Raw genomic sequence first — 17,872 nt, 5'->3', positions numbered from 1 at the left:
AAAAAAAAATTTCCTCTAGTGCCCATAGGGGTTCGGGCTAACTTTCTTAATATCTTCAATGATGGTTACCTTCCTTTATTAGAAATATAATATCCTTCCATTTTACGCCAACTCTCAAATTTTTTTTTACAGTGTCAAAACCTCCAACTTGTTCTCGATGATAAATCTTCCTTACATTGGTATTATGAATAAAAAAGAATTGTTATTGTCAAAAATGTCATGTAGAATCAATACATTGGTCCGCAATTTTCTTTATCTACATTCTTTTCTTTTACTCACTTTTCTCTCATTTTTTATCTTTTTAAGCACAAGTTTTGTTTGTACGTTCCTATGGCTACTCAGGGCCAACAAATGAATTAATCTTATATTTTTAAACCTTTTAATAACTATTATAAAACTTTGGATGTTGTACTACGATAATTTACAGTCCAATATCCTCTCCCTCCCTCCTTTCATATAATGCCAAGTAGATTATAATTCTATTTTCTCGTATTCATTTGAATCCGGTGGATAGGAACCGGTTCTTATCCATACGAAAAAACTATGTCTAGCTTCGTATTATATCCAGCTTTCTACGAATATAGAAATGTACAATAATAAGATTTTTTTAGCCGGTGCCTTCGGCACCTCGGGGCTCAAAAAACTAGTTTTAATCTCATAATTGTACTTTCTATATCCGCGGAAAGCTGTTTATAACTATTATGATATTTTTTGGCTGAGAATAGAACCTTAGGTTGATTTAGAGAATTAGTGATTAGATTAGAGAAAATTTAAAGTTATAATCTTAAAGTTTGAAATATTTGACAAAATTTTACCTGTTTAATTTAATTCATCCATGTCATCTAACAATTTAAAACCATAACTTACATTACAAAATAATGAAACTATAATGTTTTATTTATATTAAATGATTTATCTTTTTATTGCTGCGCTAATTATAAACACGAATGTACAAATGTTATTTATATTAGTTCTGTAAAATAATAACTGCATCAAAAATAGCAAAACAGATTTAATTAGCAATAACAGAGAGATCACGGTTGGTTTTTTATTAAATGAATAAGTTAAGGTACAATGTTTGGCACTTTCGATATAAGTAAATGATAATAAAATAGAATGCGATAATGACTTCAGAAAAATCGAAGAAAATAGTTTTCATACTTAATTAACGTTTTTAAGCTTTTCTTCAAAAAGTTTAGATAAGATGCCTTTAAAAGTCGTCTATGATTTTGTCAGGGATAAAAATGTAACTTTAAAATAAGAATTACAACATATTTTTTCAATTAGTACAAAGTAAAATTTTGAACATTTTATTGATCAGTACATTTTTTAAAATGTGAAGTAGAAACCTGAATATTTTATCTTGAAAATTGTGTTATGATTTGATTGTCTGCTAGATTACAAGAAAAAAGATACTGACAGTACTTGTTGGTTCTTTTAAAAAAATTAGGTAGATTACTTTCAGAACCCCTCTTTTTGCAACGTTATTTCAATAGAACAGAGCCGTAGTCTTAGTGTAATCAATATCTAGATAGCCAACCATTGTTTTAGAATTGTTTAATTTTTTTAACTTCTGATAAAAACAGAATTAATGGTATTTTTGTAAATATTATACCTCCAAGAAATGGCTATACTTCCCAATCATATGTTGTGTGATATTTAAGAGGAATTATTTTGATATAATGTCATTAAAATATTCGTTGAAAAAAGTGCTATTCTAGCTTATACTTTACATTTTAATGTGTATGATAATTCAAATAAAAGATAATGAAGATTTATATTATATTTAATTGTTATAATTATAAAGAAAAACCTGGAAACAGTAAAAAACTGACTTTATTTTATTGACGTAGGGAAAATTTTGTCAAATATTTGAATAAAAAAACAATATAAAACAAAATAAATTATTTTTAATATAGTCACAAAAAGGCTTAATGAGTTTAGGAAATATTTCATTCACTAATCATGTCATTTAAACTCTATTACACAGAATACAGCGTAAAAAGATGTTCTCGTTTTAATTTTAAGTAATTTCAAATGCATTTTAATACCTTTTAATGATTTATTTTTTGAAACATCTTTTTATAAAATGTTATTGATTTTTGAAGTTATATGTTAAAATGTTTTTAAATTTTGTTAACATTTTGTTTTAAATGTAGAAAATTGGTAATTCTAAACATTCAAAAAATGATTTTATTAAATTTTCATCACTTAAATTGCATGTTTGATGAAATTTTCAACTGATAATTCAAGAAAAATCGTTTAAGTTTTATTATATTTTACTTTGAAATGTTAAAGAAATATAATTATTGTCAAAAATGTGGAAGTTATACTTTCCTCAAAAAAAGACCTAAAACATGCAAATTAACACGTGTAATGAGATTTTTTTTCTTTCAGGTTTAATTTTAAGTAATTATTGATATTTTTTGTAAAAAGGATTTTATATAAAAAGTTTTAAAACTCGAGTTATGTAGTGGTTCTAAAACAGTTTGCGAATTTATGCAATTTTCTTGCAAAAAAAATTTTCTAGGATTTTAAAAATAGCAAAGGGTGTTATTAGACGTACTTACAGATACAATTGCTAAGTCATTTTGGCCAAACACTAAAATAAAGTTTTTACATCTGAGGGTCCAACCGTGAGATGGAAAACTAATTTTCTCTAGTTACTTATTTCTAAATTCAATTAACTTTTGAAAGTGGAGAAGATACTCTACACCAAACCTTTTCGGTCTGCCAATTCATCTATGGGATAAAATGGATTAAACTCAGGCTATGCGAGCAAGGGCGCCCAAGCTTTTTTATTTAAGGGGGAAGGGGGGGGGGGGTAAAAATTCCAAATTCAAACTTTTTGGGGGGTTGGAGTAATCTTTATATCATATAGGCAAGGACGTCCAAACTTAATTTTTTTTAAGGTTGGGGGGGGGGGGGGAGGGCAAAAATTAAAACTTCAAAATTTTACGGCACCTCCAAATTTATTTTTTTTTTTTTGGGGGGGGGGTAATCACCCATTCTCCCGCCCTCATTGGACGTCCTTGTATGCAAGAACCCGCCCTCATTGGACGTCCTTGTATGCAAGAATCTCTATTCTATATCCATTTTCTATGTCTTTATACCATATTAATAATTGCAGTGACACCCTGTGTTGTGAAGAATTGACAAGATTGCAGTTGTTGTATATTATCAGTGCAGATGTATTTTAGTTTGACACAGGGATAAAGTATTTTTAAAAACATTTAACACTGATATTGGTGTATTTGCATAAGTGGTCATCACATCGTATGGCGTGGCTTTGTTTCCTTAAGGAGTTATCGCTTTCCTAACAAATTATTTAATCAGTGGATGGTCAATAAAATCTCACAATTTGTAGCAGGTCTACAAGGCAAAAGCATCACCTAGTGTCTCCCCAAAAAAGTGGATAAATATCTTGATTGATGTCACTTTAGATGGGAATATGACGTCAATCCAAATATTTCGGCCAACGTTGGAATATTTATTCACTTTTTTTTGAGATATACTATAAGCTGCTTCCTAAAGGCACTACAAAACAAGATTATTGCAGACAATCAACTCCTTGATTGCACGTCCTTTATTTTTGTATTGCAATCATAAATATAATTTATAGCACCTTAGGTATTAATTTTAGCAATAACCGTCAGACAACCATATTTTAAAATCATTAACCTTGATTTTTTTGTATGTAAGAATATATATGTACATGATAATGCCTGGTAATCTTGTGAAAAGGAAAAAGAAGGATTTATGCATAGAATGTTTCCATTAAAAAGATTGATTTTATCCATTTTCCAGAAGATTATGGTCATTAGTTAGGCTAGATTAACTTTAATGCTTTGCTAAGGTCATGCAGACCTTATATATGCATATTATCTGGATTTTTACAAGTATTATACTACTCTATAACTAGTGTCTGTATGTTTTTCTGTTTGGCAGTCAATTTACGGTAAATTACATAAAACAGTAACAATTTCATGTTTATCAGAGGACCTCAATATTTAAATGAATAACTTGATTCAAAAAAATTGTAAAGCTTACTAGGATGTGGAGTGATTTAAGGACGGATGAACGAACATACGGACATTACTCATTGCAGTGTAGATGCTTTTCTAATAAGGTAAATTCGATTGTTACTGCTGCATTACTAAATTTATAATTCTACATATAAAAACCAAAAGCATTTTATGACCTAATATTTCTTTTTTTTAGTATCCAAACTTTTTCCTTTATAAAGTGCACCATAAAGATTTAGTTAGTTTTTAGTTCCGGAGCTACTAGATAACTAAATTATGGCCGTAAGATCTTTTTTGTCGTACGAGCAAGTAAAGTTACTAATTTTTTTACATAAATTTTACCTGCCAAATTTTTGTTTTTCATTTACATTCTATATAGTTTAGGCGCATAAATTGTTTGTTTAAATAATGATTTATCTAAAAAATGTAATTTTAGTTGAAAATAGGCAATCCATATGTCTTTACCTTAAATTGATTTGTGTCATTTAGACTGAAGAGGGTGCCTTGTTCACCAAAATATATTTTAAATAGATAACTAAGAATAAATAGAATTTTTCACTCAGTAAAACCACTATTTTTAGCATTAAAAAAGTTTTATGCTATGTTTTAACATATATTTCCTTGGTATTTATATACTTCAGGTTAACATTAGTCTTTGCTTCTAAAAGACTGGCAGACAGAAATTTCTCTTTTTAAAATCTTAGATAAGATACATATAAAGGATATTTTAAAATTTATTGGCTCTTATTTATTCCCCATTATAGTTTGTGAATATTAAATGAAAGCAGCCATTTTTCTTTTCAAATTTAATCATCAATATCAAAAGTTTCAAAACTTAAAAAAATCAGACAGATACTATTCTAATGGATTTATTATAACGTGGATTTTACACCACATTATCATGTACTCTAATAAAGTGAATCCTATCCAACCCGTTTACCCCATCCCCTCCTCTACTAATGAAAGAACGAACTGACCTATAAGTGATGTCCATGTTAGCAACCTAAATTGACGACAATTTTTCCCTGTCTTAATATCCATGTATTTTCATCTTGCAACTGTAATAAAATTAAAATTTCCCTTATGTTTTTTTTATCACAAAAAATGCTATTTCATAATGTAATAAGAATGAATAGTGTTTAAAAATTCCTCCTCTCAGTTTGGTCAAAATTTTAAAACCTAGTTCAAAGGACCTGCGGGAAGTTTTTATACTTTATAGCCCTAACCCCCAATTAACCTAAAGTAAGCATCATAAATACATTTTTCCTAATGTTTGACTGTTGTCCTTTAACTGTTGGATATTACCATCATTTTTCATCAGATATTATATCCCCGATGAATTTGTTTGAGAATTTTGTGAAATTCCATTAATGGAAAGAATTCAGGCTCTCTGTTGTGTTCTCAACAATTCATAAACAAGGATTATGACATCCGAAATAATGCAATGGATTCATCAACAGTTTTACTTTGTCTTTCTAGATTTTTTTAATTTATCTAATTGTGAACATATTTAAAGTAGTTTGATAAAGTAGAATGATAATTATAATAATATACTAAACTTTCTTGCCTAAAATTTAGAATATTTCCAAACTAAAGAACAGATCTAAATTGAAGAAAAGAGAATACTGAACAATTCCTAAACAAAGTTTATTTTTAGCACAGGACAGAGCAAATTGTTCAAGGTCCTTCTCAACAAAACATTTTCTTCAATATTATTTTTAACTAGATAAGATTACTGTATAATTTACTTTTTGGATAGTTCACAAAGATTAAGCCTTCTCAAGTGACTTTGAATCCTATTAATATTAAACAATTGAACCGGTTCTTAATCATACTAAAAAATCATACATTTCATTGTATTAAAGAAATTTTCAATGAATACTAAGATAAAAATCATAAAATTAATACCAGTTTTGTCGGTCCTGGCCCTTAGAAACAATTGAAGTGAAACTTGTCTTTTGCGCATCGTATTATAAACGGCTTTCCGCGGATATGGAATGTACAATTATGAGATTAAAACCAGTTTTTATAGCCCAGAGGTGCCGAAGGCACCGGCTAAAAAAACTGGTTTAATCTTATGATTGTACATGTTTATATTCGTAGAAAGCTGGATATAATACGATGCTAGACATAGTTTTTTCGTATGGATGAGAACCGGTTCCTATCCACCGGATTCGAATGAATACGAAAAAAAGTTCTTACTTGCTGGTTAATATTTTTGTCCTGGCTGTAACAATGAAAAAAATAAAATGTAATTGTATTAGAAAGAAAGGTTAGAATAAGAATGCAGCAGTCAAACAAAATTTGCCAGGTCTTATCATGAATTGAGATTTCTTTAATAGCCCCATTAGGAAGTAAATTTAGCAATGCAGTGCAGAGCATAGAGATTCCAGATATCATCAAAACTATTTTTAGACTGCAATAATCTAAATTAAGTATTTTAACATTATGCAGGGTCCCTTATTTGAAAGTAAATTTATTTAATCATGTCCTAGATTTTTTACACTAAGATTATACAAAACTATATAAAGTATATTCATATTTTTTTATTGAATGGTGCATAAAAAAGTAGTGCAATAAACACTGAATATTTACCTGTATAAGGGTTACCATCAATATTTGTATTTTCTTTACAAACTTTTAAATAATTGATAAGTTACATTTTTGAAAAAATTATTCTCAGAAAAAAAACACTAAAAATTTTGGTAATTTATATAAATTTCTGAAAGTATGGAAATCTGCAATGTAATTTTATATAATCATATTTCTGCATTAAAAGATATACATATCTCTCTCTTTTCAATATTGGAAATTTAAACGAAAAGGCGAAAGGATTGATCTTAATGCTTAGCTTCATTTTTAAATTAGATTAAAAAGGCTACATAAAACTAATTTAATATTGTAAATATTGAATTTAGATGTAGATCACATAATTAGTGATAAGATGTAATTACAATTTTTTTCATTTGTAAATTTATTTTACTATGATAACATCCATAAAAGCAAAGCTCTGAAACTGTAGGACAAACAAAAATTTACACTTGTAGAGTGACAGAACTTAATAATTAGATTATAAATGTATAAATTTCAACACAAGTTGTAAGTAAATATTTTGAAGAACTGCAAACATGCAGGATAATGTTTAAGGACATACTTACATTTTTAGAACTTGATTATAGAGACGATTTGCTTATAACATTGTACATTGTTGTCCTAGGAATCAGTATTCCAAAAATCAGATAAATCGGATAATTATAATGCATAATAATTTGTTGTTAAAAAAGTTAAAAATCAACATGTTTAAAATGGAACGATTATAGAGTTGCTATGCATTCTAAATCATACCTAACTTCTATAGGAATCACTATGAAAAGTTTGAAATCGATAGGACAATGTTAGAATGCCTAAATTACCAAAAAGAGCTATCCGTTATGGATGGATGTATGGACCGACCCTAATTATAGAAAAGCTTGTATTAAAATTTTTTTTTGCAGAGAGAGCAAGATAAATCTTCCAGATAACCTTCTGTAAATTCTACCTTATGAATATTCTCAATATTATCTTGAGTGTGTGTGTGTGCTATGAAGAATATCTGCATTCTATTACATAATTTACTATGGGTTCACTTATTTGGAATATCAAATTACTATTCATTTATTCAACGAATTCATCCATTTTGTAAAGTTAGCAAATTGGTTATTGAAAGCGGGACAATTAGCTAAGGTTCATATGGAATGTGTTCAGTTCATATTGAAACAAGGATGACAACATCCATAAAAGCGAAGCACTGAAACAATAGGACAAACGGACACTAACACTTATGTAGTGTTAGAACTTAATTATCATGATATAAATTTATAAGAGTCAAAGCAAAATTGCAAGTAAATTTGTTGAAAAACTGCTTAATACAGGATAATGTTTATGGACTTGGACATACTTACATTTTTAGGACTTGATTATAGAGTTGCTTCGCTTATAACATTATACTTTGTTGTCCCAGGAATCAATATACCAAAAATCAGATCAATCGGATGATTAGATCACATAAAAATTTGTTGTTAAAAAAGTAGAAAAATCAACATGTTTAAAATGGACGTACGGACATTCTGGTAATGATTATAGCGTTGCTACGCTTTCTAAATCGTACCTAACTACTAAAGGAATCATCATGCAAAGTTTTAAATCGATAGAACAATTCTAACTTGCCTAAATTAACGAATAAAAGCTATCTATCTCGGGCGGACGGACGGACGGACCGACCCTAATTATAGAAAAGCTTCGCTTTTAGAAGGTGAACTAGATAAATTCAACGCAGGAACTTAAGTGTGTGGTGAAAATAATGTTTGTATGTATTTTGCCCTTCCCAATTTTAAATTTGACAGAAGCTGATATTATCAATAAGTGTAAAATCTAAAAAATGTTTATAATGGATTACAGTACCATTTTTAAAGAATTGAAAGCCAAAATTACATAGAATTTGAATGGGTAGTTTTCATTTAGATTTAGAATTTAGGAATTGTATAGTTAAACCTAGTATTTATTTTCCCCGCCAAGCAGTCATTTGTATGCTCTGGGCCTGAATTTACATATTTGCAAGTTTACATCTCTTCTCTCTTACTACAGAATTAAAAGGTCAAATGATTGAAAGTAAAACCAAAAATGTAATCTGTACTTTTTTTAAATTTATCTTTTTTCCCTGTATTGAACATTTTTATGATATTAGTACATTTACAATAAACTAAGTTCGTTGTATATAGAAGTTTATTTTCCAATTGAGTTTGATAATACAGTTCTGTTTGCTCACAAAATAAAATGCATTTTCTATTAAACTTTTCAATTAGGTTATATTTCAACCAATTTTGACATAATGTGAATTACAATTGACTTTTGTGAAATTTCTATTCAAACAAGTACATAATGTAATTGTGTAATTTGATTTCAAGTGTTGGTTGGTTCTCATGAATTCAAATGAATTTGTTTAAATTGATAATTGTAGAGCCAAACTTTAAGATTCATAAAAACATAAAAAAAACTTATTTTTTATTAACCATTTACTGATTTACTTTACTTGTTCAATAAACCATAGAAATTTTATTCTGCTAAAAAATCTTTAAAAGTCTAACTAAGCATCTGAATAGAATTACCTTTATTTCTCATACATAAATTATCATTCTGCCAGAAATTCAAACAAACATTTAAATTAAAAGTTTAATTAAGATAGGCTATGTTTATACTTTTCTAAGATTCTGATTAAAAAGTTGAAATATTTGATAATTTATAAAGTTTAAGTTAATTTTTAAAAACTCTTAAGGTGTTTTGAATTGCCGTTTTAAAGGTTATTGCGTAGACTTTAAACTTTTTAACTTTTATTTTTCTTCATTTAATAAATTGTCTAACACTTAATTCTCTTAAATGGTTGTTCTATTGAAAATAGTTATCCTTGCTGTTTGTTTTATATTTATCAATCCACTCTACTGCACCAAAATAATAAAGAAATGTTTTGTATAATGTCTACTAACAGCTTATATGTCCATTTGATGTATAACATAATATGTATGTACCAGTTACACATTTAGGGTGTCAAAAAAGTTTAGTGAGAATTTTTAGGGTGGACTGAAATTTTAAAGCTTCATATTTTACACCCTTCAATTAAAAGCTTGAATTATGGTCCACTACACAGTCATTATAAATACTAGTTTTGGCTTTGAACCTACCATTGTGAGTTTTAGCCTTAATTCTAAATATGCTAGAAGTAGGCTTTTTAAATGGTAACTTTTAACATGTTTTATGAAAAAAAGTAAGTGAAAATTTGTTAAAATAAGACTAATTGTATTTGGTAGAAATTGCTTACGCTTTTGTCGCGTTACTTTAAAAAAAAACCATACAGTTTTTCCTGAGTCACTCTGAATTATATTATATTTATTAGCTAAGGAGAACTTTTTTTCACATCACCCTGTATTTATATATACATACTAGCGGCTTCGCCCCTAGCCTCTAGGGGCTTTGCCCCAAGATATGATAAAAAAAGTTAAGGTGAAATTCGTAAAAAAAAAAGGACCAAGGATATCTCCTACAAAAAAAGGACCAAGGATATCACCTACAAAAAAAATGGGGGAGGGGATTTTTTTGTTTTTTTGGGGGCTGGGGGTGTCCCACCCCCCAAGAAAATAGCCTAAAACCACCACAGGACCAGTAGGTATATTCCCTAAAGAGTAGAATCCGATCGGTTCAGTGGTACCGAGATCTTAAGCTGTAGACGGACAGACAGACAGACATCAAGCTACTTTGTATTATATATTATTCATTGTATAATTTGTATATGGTAGAAAAGTTTGATCAATGGCAGCAATTATGCGGAAAAACAAGGATAATAACACTCATAAAACACACTCAAATAAAAAAAACATATTATAATAACGTTGACGATTGGATGGACATATCATAATTACCTATAGAGTAGCTGCACTTCTAATAAGACTGTAAGTAACACCAAGAGTGAAATATACAAAGATACATATTTTGGACTTTAAAACAAAATTAATTTTGAAACAGCTTTGCTACAAGCGTTTGGGAGCCGTTTGATTTTGGTGCGGCTCCGGCTCCACGGAGCCGTACCTGGAAATACGGCTCCGGATCCGACCTAAAATCAAGAAAAACTCGACATATTTTTTCCCCATAAAAAAAAATATTTTTTATTTTTGACTTTTGAAGGTTTTAAAAGTTCAATTTTTGATAAAAATGGACTTGAAAAACTTAAAAAGGGCAATTGCACATGACAAAACAGAGTTACCAAATTATAATTTGTAAAAAAATCTCTTTATTTATCTAGTCCGGAGCCGGAGCCGTTTTTAACGAAAATTACGGCTCCGGCTATTAAATATATTAAAAACCCAAAGTTTGTGAGCCAACAAATACGATAACGTGGTTATAAAACTTCAAGTACCAGTGTAATTTACTGTAAAATTTACCCTTTCTCCCTGCATGCTTTTAGGTGGGCTTTCACGTCCGCACATAGTGCTGCGTAATATTTGCGAAATGTTCAAAATTCACTAGAGAGGAAAGGGGAAAGAAAGTTTTTGGTGCTGTTATGATATGCGGCTCTAAGATTAAGTTATGTAACAAGGATGATAACATTCATAGGTAGCGAATGTTCACTAGAAGTTTCAGCCGTGTATCTTGGATAGTAGATAAGAAAGTTTTCCCGTATTCAGTGTCTTACTGACAGATAGACGGACGGACGGATGGACACTTCGAATTACAGAGTAGCTTCGCTACTAATAAACATGCGGAAGCTATTGCACACCATATTTTCATGGTTGAAAAGTCACTTTTCTTAGACTTTTACTAATGCATGAAATATAAATGTCAAGATTTTTTCTAAATCAATTTAACAAGGAATGCATATAATTATAAAACAAGGATGACAACATTCATAAAAGCGAAGCTCTACAACGGTAGGACAAACGGACATTAACACTTGTATAATGTCAGAACTGAATAATCAGAATGCGAATGTATAAGAGTCAAAGCAAAATTGTAAGTAAATTTGTTGAAAAACTGCTTGATACAGGATAATGATTATGGACATACTTACTTTTTTAGGACTTGATTATAGAGTTGCTTCGCTTATAATATTGTACTTTGTTGTCCCAGGAATCAGTATACCAAAAATCAGACCAATCGAATAATTAGGTCACATACAAATTTGTTGTTAAAAATGTTAAAAAAATCAACATGTTTAAAATGGACGTACGGACATTCTGGTAATGATTATAGAGTTGCTACGCTTTCTATCTCGTACCTAACTATTACAGGAATCACCATGCAAAATTTGAAATCGATAGGACAATTCTAACATGCCTAAATTAACGAAAAAAGCTATTTAAAAAAGTAAAAAAATCAACATGTTTAAAATGGACGTACGGACATTTTGGTAATGATTATAGAGTTGCTACGCTTTCTAAATCGTACCTAACTACTAAAGGAATCACCATGCAAAATTTGAAATCGATAGGACAATTCTAACATGTCTAAATTAACGAAAAAAGCTATCCGTGACGGACGGACGTACGGACGGACGGACGGACCGACCCTAATTATAGAAAAGCTTCGCTTTTAAAAATCTTTAAAAAGTAGTGAAACAGGGATAATACAAGTGACTTTGTTAAAGAAAAACAAGGAAAACTATGTTATTATTTGCGGTGTAGTAACTTTAATATTGTGATACATTTTGCTGAAATGATAGCATATCCATTGAAGAATTATCATCACGCCATTTTCCCACCTGTTTGACCGCTTTTGCTTTACAGGTTTCAGGGATTTAGAATAGGGAAACACACATTTATTAACAAAAATTATTAGAGCTCAGCAGCCGTGCGTGAGCTGCTGATTTACAAAATTGTAAAGGTTTGTTTTCCTGAGGCTTACCGGCGGCTGTCGAGCCCTGAGAATTTTGTCCTTAAGTGTTGCAGCAATAAAATCTCACAAAAGAAACTAAGACAGTTATGCTCCAAGATGATTTATGATTAACAGAAAGGATATATTAATTCTATGGATTAAAATTGACATTTTAGCACTAATTCAATTTTTAAAAGATTAAGTATTTTTAAAATTTTAATTTATTTTTAAACTTAGTAAAACATTAAGTGCGTTTTTGCATATTAATTTCTCCCTGAAATTTTTAATTGTACTTCGGACACTTTAGTATTAATTGGGCTGTTATTCAGTGAAGTGTTATCAACTGTTATGATAATGATTTTTTTTATTTCTTCATTAATTTAAAAATGATGACTAGGATGATAAAGTAGTGAATATCATAATTATGTTGCAATTTGTTTGAACGACAAACAGACCAAAGACAAAGTAAATCCTCATTGATTATGTAATAGTTATTTCTCGCATCGTATTATAAACAGCTTTCCGCGGATATAGAATGTACAATTAAAAGATTAAAACCAGTTTTTTACCCTCTAGGTGCCGTAGGCACGGGCTAAAAAAACTGGTTTTAATCTTATGATTGTACATTTTTATATTCGTAGAAAGCTGGATATAATACGATGCTAGACATAGTTTTTTTCGTATGGATGAGAACCGGTTCCTATCCACCGGATTCGAATGAATACGAGAAATAAACTTCTGCCTTAAAAACCAGCCCAGAAAATAGCTCAATTGTTTATTGGAATTGTAAACAAGAATCTCACATTACATAGAATTCTTTACAAGAAAAATTGGCCTCTATCATTACAAGCAACCTAGAAATTCCCGTAATAAAGTAGCTACGAATGTGAATTTATAAAGCTATAATACGATGCTGTGAGTATTGGTGCAAAAAATGGGAACATGATTCCAGTGACGTCATATTTTTCTTTCCCGAAAAAGGGAAGGGGGGAAGAAAAAAAGAGATGGGAGAAAAGGGGGTTTTCCCCATCTCTTTTGAAGAGATTTTCTTCCCCCCTTCCCTTTTTCGGGAAAGAAAGTATGACGTCACTGGAATCATGTCCCCATTTTTTGCACCAATACTCACAGCATCCTATAATACTGTTTAGATTGTGAAATTGTACAGTGCAGTGTAGTGATTATGACAATTTTTATCATTTTTGTAAATCATTGTTAATTTGATGTTTTTAGTTATCTTGCTAGTTTTACAAAGAATCATCATCAGTATTTATAAAGTTTTGAATACGACTATGTAGGTTGCAATTTGGGAGTGACCCATAAAAAAAGTGTTCCTAGATGTATCTATAGGGGCTTAGCCGCTAATCAATTATAAAATGCGATGTTTGTTATAATTGGGGGAAGGGGTGTAGTGTTAAGTCGACCAAACACTTTCAATTTTAGAAAAGTAACAAAAAATTTGGGGGGTATTTTTTCCAGGGGCGATTTCTCATGGGAGGGTCGAGTTAACACTCCATAATTATAAGTCTTCCCAGGACCATAAAGAAGCTTACTTATTTTTTTCTTGTCCTGCTCATAATGTCTATATATTAATTCATCGCTACATACCATATACTTATACTAGCGGCTACGCCCCTAGAGGCCTCTAGGGGCACTTGAGGAGAGTCGAATTTTATAACCCAATTTTATTATTTTAGATTTTAAAAGAAAAATTTTTAAAAAAATTTGGGGGGGGAAATCTTTCTAGGGGCGATTTCTCTTGGGAGGGTGGTGGTACCCTCCCCCAAAATAGTTATAAACCTTCCCGGGACCTATGAGAAGCTACCCTGTTAAGGAGAACCCGATCGGTTCAGTAGTTAGCGAGATCCTTCGGTACAAACACACAGACAAACACACAGACATCCTGTTACTTTAGTATAAGGATATTTGATCTAATTACGAAGTGTGTTAATGGTTATTTTAATGGCCCAAGTTTTTTTTAATTAATTGTACTCTTTTAATTCATTTTGCGTCCTTCTCACATTTTGCCATAACGTCCAATTAAAAAAAAGAACTCAATAATAATTCGATGTTGTCAAAGACTTTTAAAGCTTTAGTTTTATTTCATATTCATATTTTCCAAAATTCTGTATTTAATTTTATATTATAAAGTATATTTGATTTTAGATTTGAATTTAAAAAGGTTTTCATTTAAGCTTAGAAATTGAAAATTATTCTCCCAAAAAATTAAAGAATATTTCATTTTTGTTTGCAATGGAGTCATAAAACTTTTTTTAAAAGCGAAGCTTTTCTATAATTATGGTCGGTCCGTCCGTACGTCCGTCCGTCCGTACGTCCGTAACGGATAGCTTTTTTCGTTAATTTAGGCATGTTAGAATTGTCCTATCGATTTCAAATTTTGTATGGTGATTCCTTTAATAGTTAGGTACGATTTAGAAAGCGTAGCAACTCTATAATCATCACCAAAATGTCCGTACGTCCATTTTAAACATGTTGATTTTTTTACTTTTTTAACAACAAATTTTTAAGTGATCTAATCATCCGATTGATCTGATTTTTGGTACATTAATTCCTGGGACAACAAAGTATAATGTAATAAGCGAAGCAACTCTATAATCAAGTCCTAAAAATGTAAGTATGTCCATAAACATTATCCTAAATCAAGCAGTTTTTCAACAAATTTACTTACAATTTTGCTTCGACTCTTATACATTTATATTCTGATTATTCAGTTCTGACACTATACAATTGTTAATGTCCGTTTGTCCTACCTTTTCACTGCTTCGCTTTTATGGATGTTGTCATCCTTGTTAAGTTTAAAACTTTTGAAGTTAAGTTTCTTTTTTTTTATTGTATTAGCCTTAGATTAAGTTATTACCTTAACTATAGCACACTAAACTATTGAACAGAGACGTTAAAGCTTTTTAGTTTGAGTGGGGGGGGGGGTGAAAGGGGGGGGGGGGTAAAAGTTTGATAGGGGTAATCTAATGTAATTTTTTTAATTTTGAGGGGGGTAAAAGGGGGGGTTTCAAAGTTCGAGTGGGGTAAATAAAACAACACCTCTTGTGCCCCCCCCCCCCCCACTTTTGAACGTTTAAAATATAGACTGACAGTCTTCTATATATTATAGCTACGCTTTTGATAGGCAAAATATTTAAATTTTTAGGTGAAAATAATGGTCAGTGTTGGAAACACCCAATTTTTTTTATCTACACAAGGATGGCAACATTCATGGAAGCGAAGCATTATGAAAGAAATTAGAACTAAAATTGTCAATCTGTTGTAAACTTGTACAAATATGCTGAAATTTTTTTTCTCGTATTCATTCGAATCCGGTGGATAGGAACCGGTTCTCATCCATACGAAAAAACTATGTCTAGCACCGTATTATAACCAGTTTTCTACGAATATAAAAATGTACAATCATAAGATTAAAACCAGTTTTTTAGCCCGTGCCTTCTGCATCTCGGGGCTAAAAACTGGTTTTAATCTTATAATTGTACTTTTTATATCCGCGGAAAGCCGTTTATAATACGATGCGATTAGAGCTATCCGTTACGGAGCTAGCAACTGGCATATCCTAATTATAGAAAAGATTTGTTGAGAAAAAATTCGCAGATTTTCCTTTCTTTTCGTCCACCTCTCTTTCCAAACACTCTCTTGTCTAGATTTTCCCTTATTTTAACTATTTTCCCCTCTCGTACTCTTTCCCCTTAATATCTTTTTTTTTTGTGTGTGTGTGTGCCGTGAAGTTCAACTCTTACAACTTTTACTATCTGTCTATCTACAATTCAATATTTGTAGAGTGGTTCAAAATAATTTACTTTTGAAAAAAAAATTATTCGCTGTTTTTTCAACCGCTCAATTTAAACTAAAAGTATTATATTTGATGAGGTCTATTTATCCCCCCCCCCCATTTTTTTGGGAGGGGGGGGGGGTGTGGGTAAGAAGGAATTTTTTCTCATTTATTTCATTTTCCACAGAATAAGTATCGTATATTCCCTCTAAAATAGCATAAAACCTCCCCCGTACCCATGTGAAACTTCCTTGAGCGCTAAGGAAAGGTTAATTGAGCCGTTTACGAGATCTAAGTGGTAAGGCAGATATTTAGACACTTTAGTGTATACTAGCGGCTTCGCCCCTAGCCTCTAGGGGCTTTGCCCCAAGAGGTTTGATCAAACCAATTTTTCGTATTTTAGATTTAAAATAAAAAAATAAAATAAAAAAAAAATTGGGGGGGGATGGATTTTTTTTTTTTTTGGGGGGGGGGGTTAGTCTAACCTACTATTTTAATTTTAGTTTTAAAAAGAAAATTTTTTTTGGGGGGTATTTTTCATTTGGGGGGGGGGGGGTTAGGGATGCCCCACCCCCCAAGAAAATAGTTATAAACCTTCCCGGGACCTATGAGAAGCTACCCTGTAAAGGAGAACCCGATCAGTTCAGCGGTTAGCGAGATCCTTCGCTACAAACAGACAAACAAACACACAAACAAACAGACAGACATCGTTCTACTTTGTATTATAGATGGGAAAGGATTTTGGAACCCTCTACTACACAGCTTTCTATCATGTTTGTGTGTGTTAGTGTTTTCTTTCACTCGTTAGTCTTAGTGTGGGTGTGTGTGTGTCTATGTGGGTGAGTGTGTGTGTGCGTGTGTGTTTGTGTGTGTGTGTCACTGTCTGTTCAGTGTTTACAATCATATGTAGAAGATGTATTAGTGAAATGTGTTAAAAATTTACACAAAGTTTGTCTTTTTTCAACACTTTCAATTGTGATTAGTTAGCAAATATACTCATATTATAGTTAAAGTGATTATTTAAACAGAAAAAGTATAAAATATTCTTTTTAATGAACTGGCATATTTTCACAGGGCATTTTTGAAAAAAGTGAATAAACAATATGATATAGTTAATTTACTTCATATTAGAACAATTTTAACTACGGACTAAGATTGTATTGTTTTTCAAAAATCTTTCTTTAAGTTATGGTATTTTTATTTAACTAATTAAAATAAATTTATTATAAAAACTGTTCTTATTTTCAGATTAAAATTTACAAAAATATCTAAATATTAAAAAATGAGACAGCAGACAAGATAAAAATTCAGGTAGAAGTTTTTTTTTTATCAGTGAAGCTACTTTATAATTCACTTTGTCCATCCGTTCGTCAGTCGTTCGTAAAGGTATGTGGGAGATATGCTATTTTAGACTGCTGTTTAATATATGCATCTGCCATTTTTTGTGAAGATTTTATTTACCAGTGAACATCCATTAATTAATTGTTTATTTCTTGGTTGTAACTCACTTTGTGTGTTTGTACATCGATGATTCTTTTGTACTGTGCTACTTATGGATGTTTCCATGCTTGTTTTATTTTATTTAAGTAAGCATAAACATTAACTTTTTTGTTTAACTTTATATCTTAAAGCCATATAATATAACCCTTATTACTGT

At 30.5% G+C, this 17,872-nt stretch overlaps 2 protein-coding genes across 2 annotated transcripts in view; one reads left to right on the top strand and one right to left on the bottom strand.

Moving 5' to 3' along the window:
• LOC145318490 (uncharacterized) overlaps nucleotides 1–17,872 on the bottom strand; it is a 221,458-nt gene that overhangs the window by 134,578 nt on the left and 69,008 nt on the right. The window lies entirely within an intron of this gene.
• Nucleotides 17,459–17,872, top strand: part of LOC145318497 (TLC domain-containing protein 3A-like) — a 37,760-nt gene continuing 37,346 nt past the window's right edge. The window contains exon 1 of the mRNA XM_080159776.1: nucleotides 17,459–17,526. The gene's annotated coding sequence lies outside the window, so the exon portion shown is untranslated. The remainder of the gene's footprint in view (nucleotides 17,527–17,872) is intronic.

Source organism: Acartia tonsa, chromosome 5 (genome assembly GCF_053477335.1).
Source record: "Acartia tonsa isolate MP-2025a chromosome 5, ASM5347733v1, whole genome shotgun sequence".
Classification (NCBI taxonomy): Eukaryota; Metazoa; Arthropoda; class Copepoda; order Calanoida; family Acartiidae; genus Acartia; species Acartia tonsa.
The sequence above is the reverse complement of the archived record's forward strand: the minus strand, read 5'-3'. Positions and strand labels throughout refer to the sequence as shown.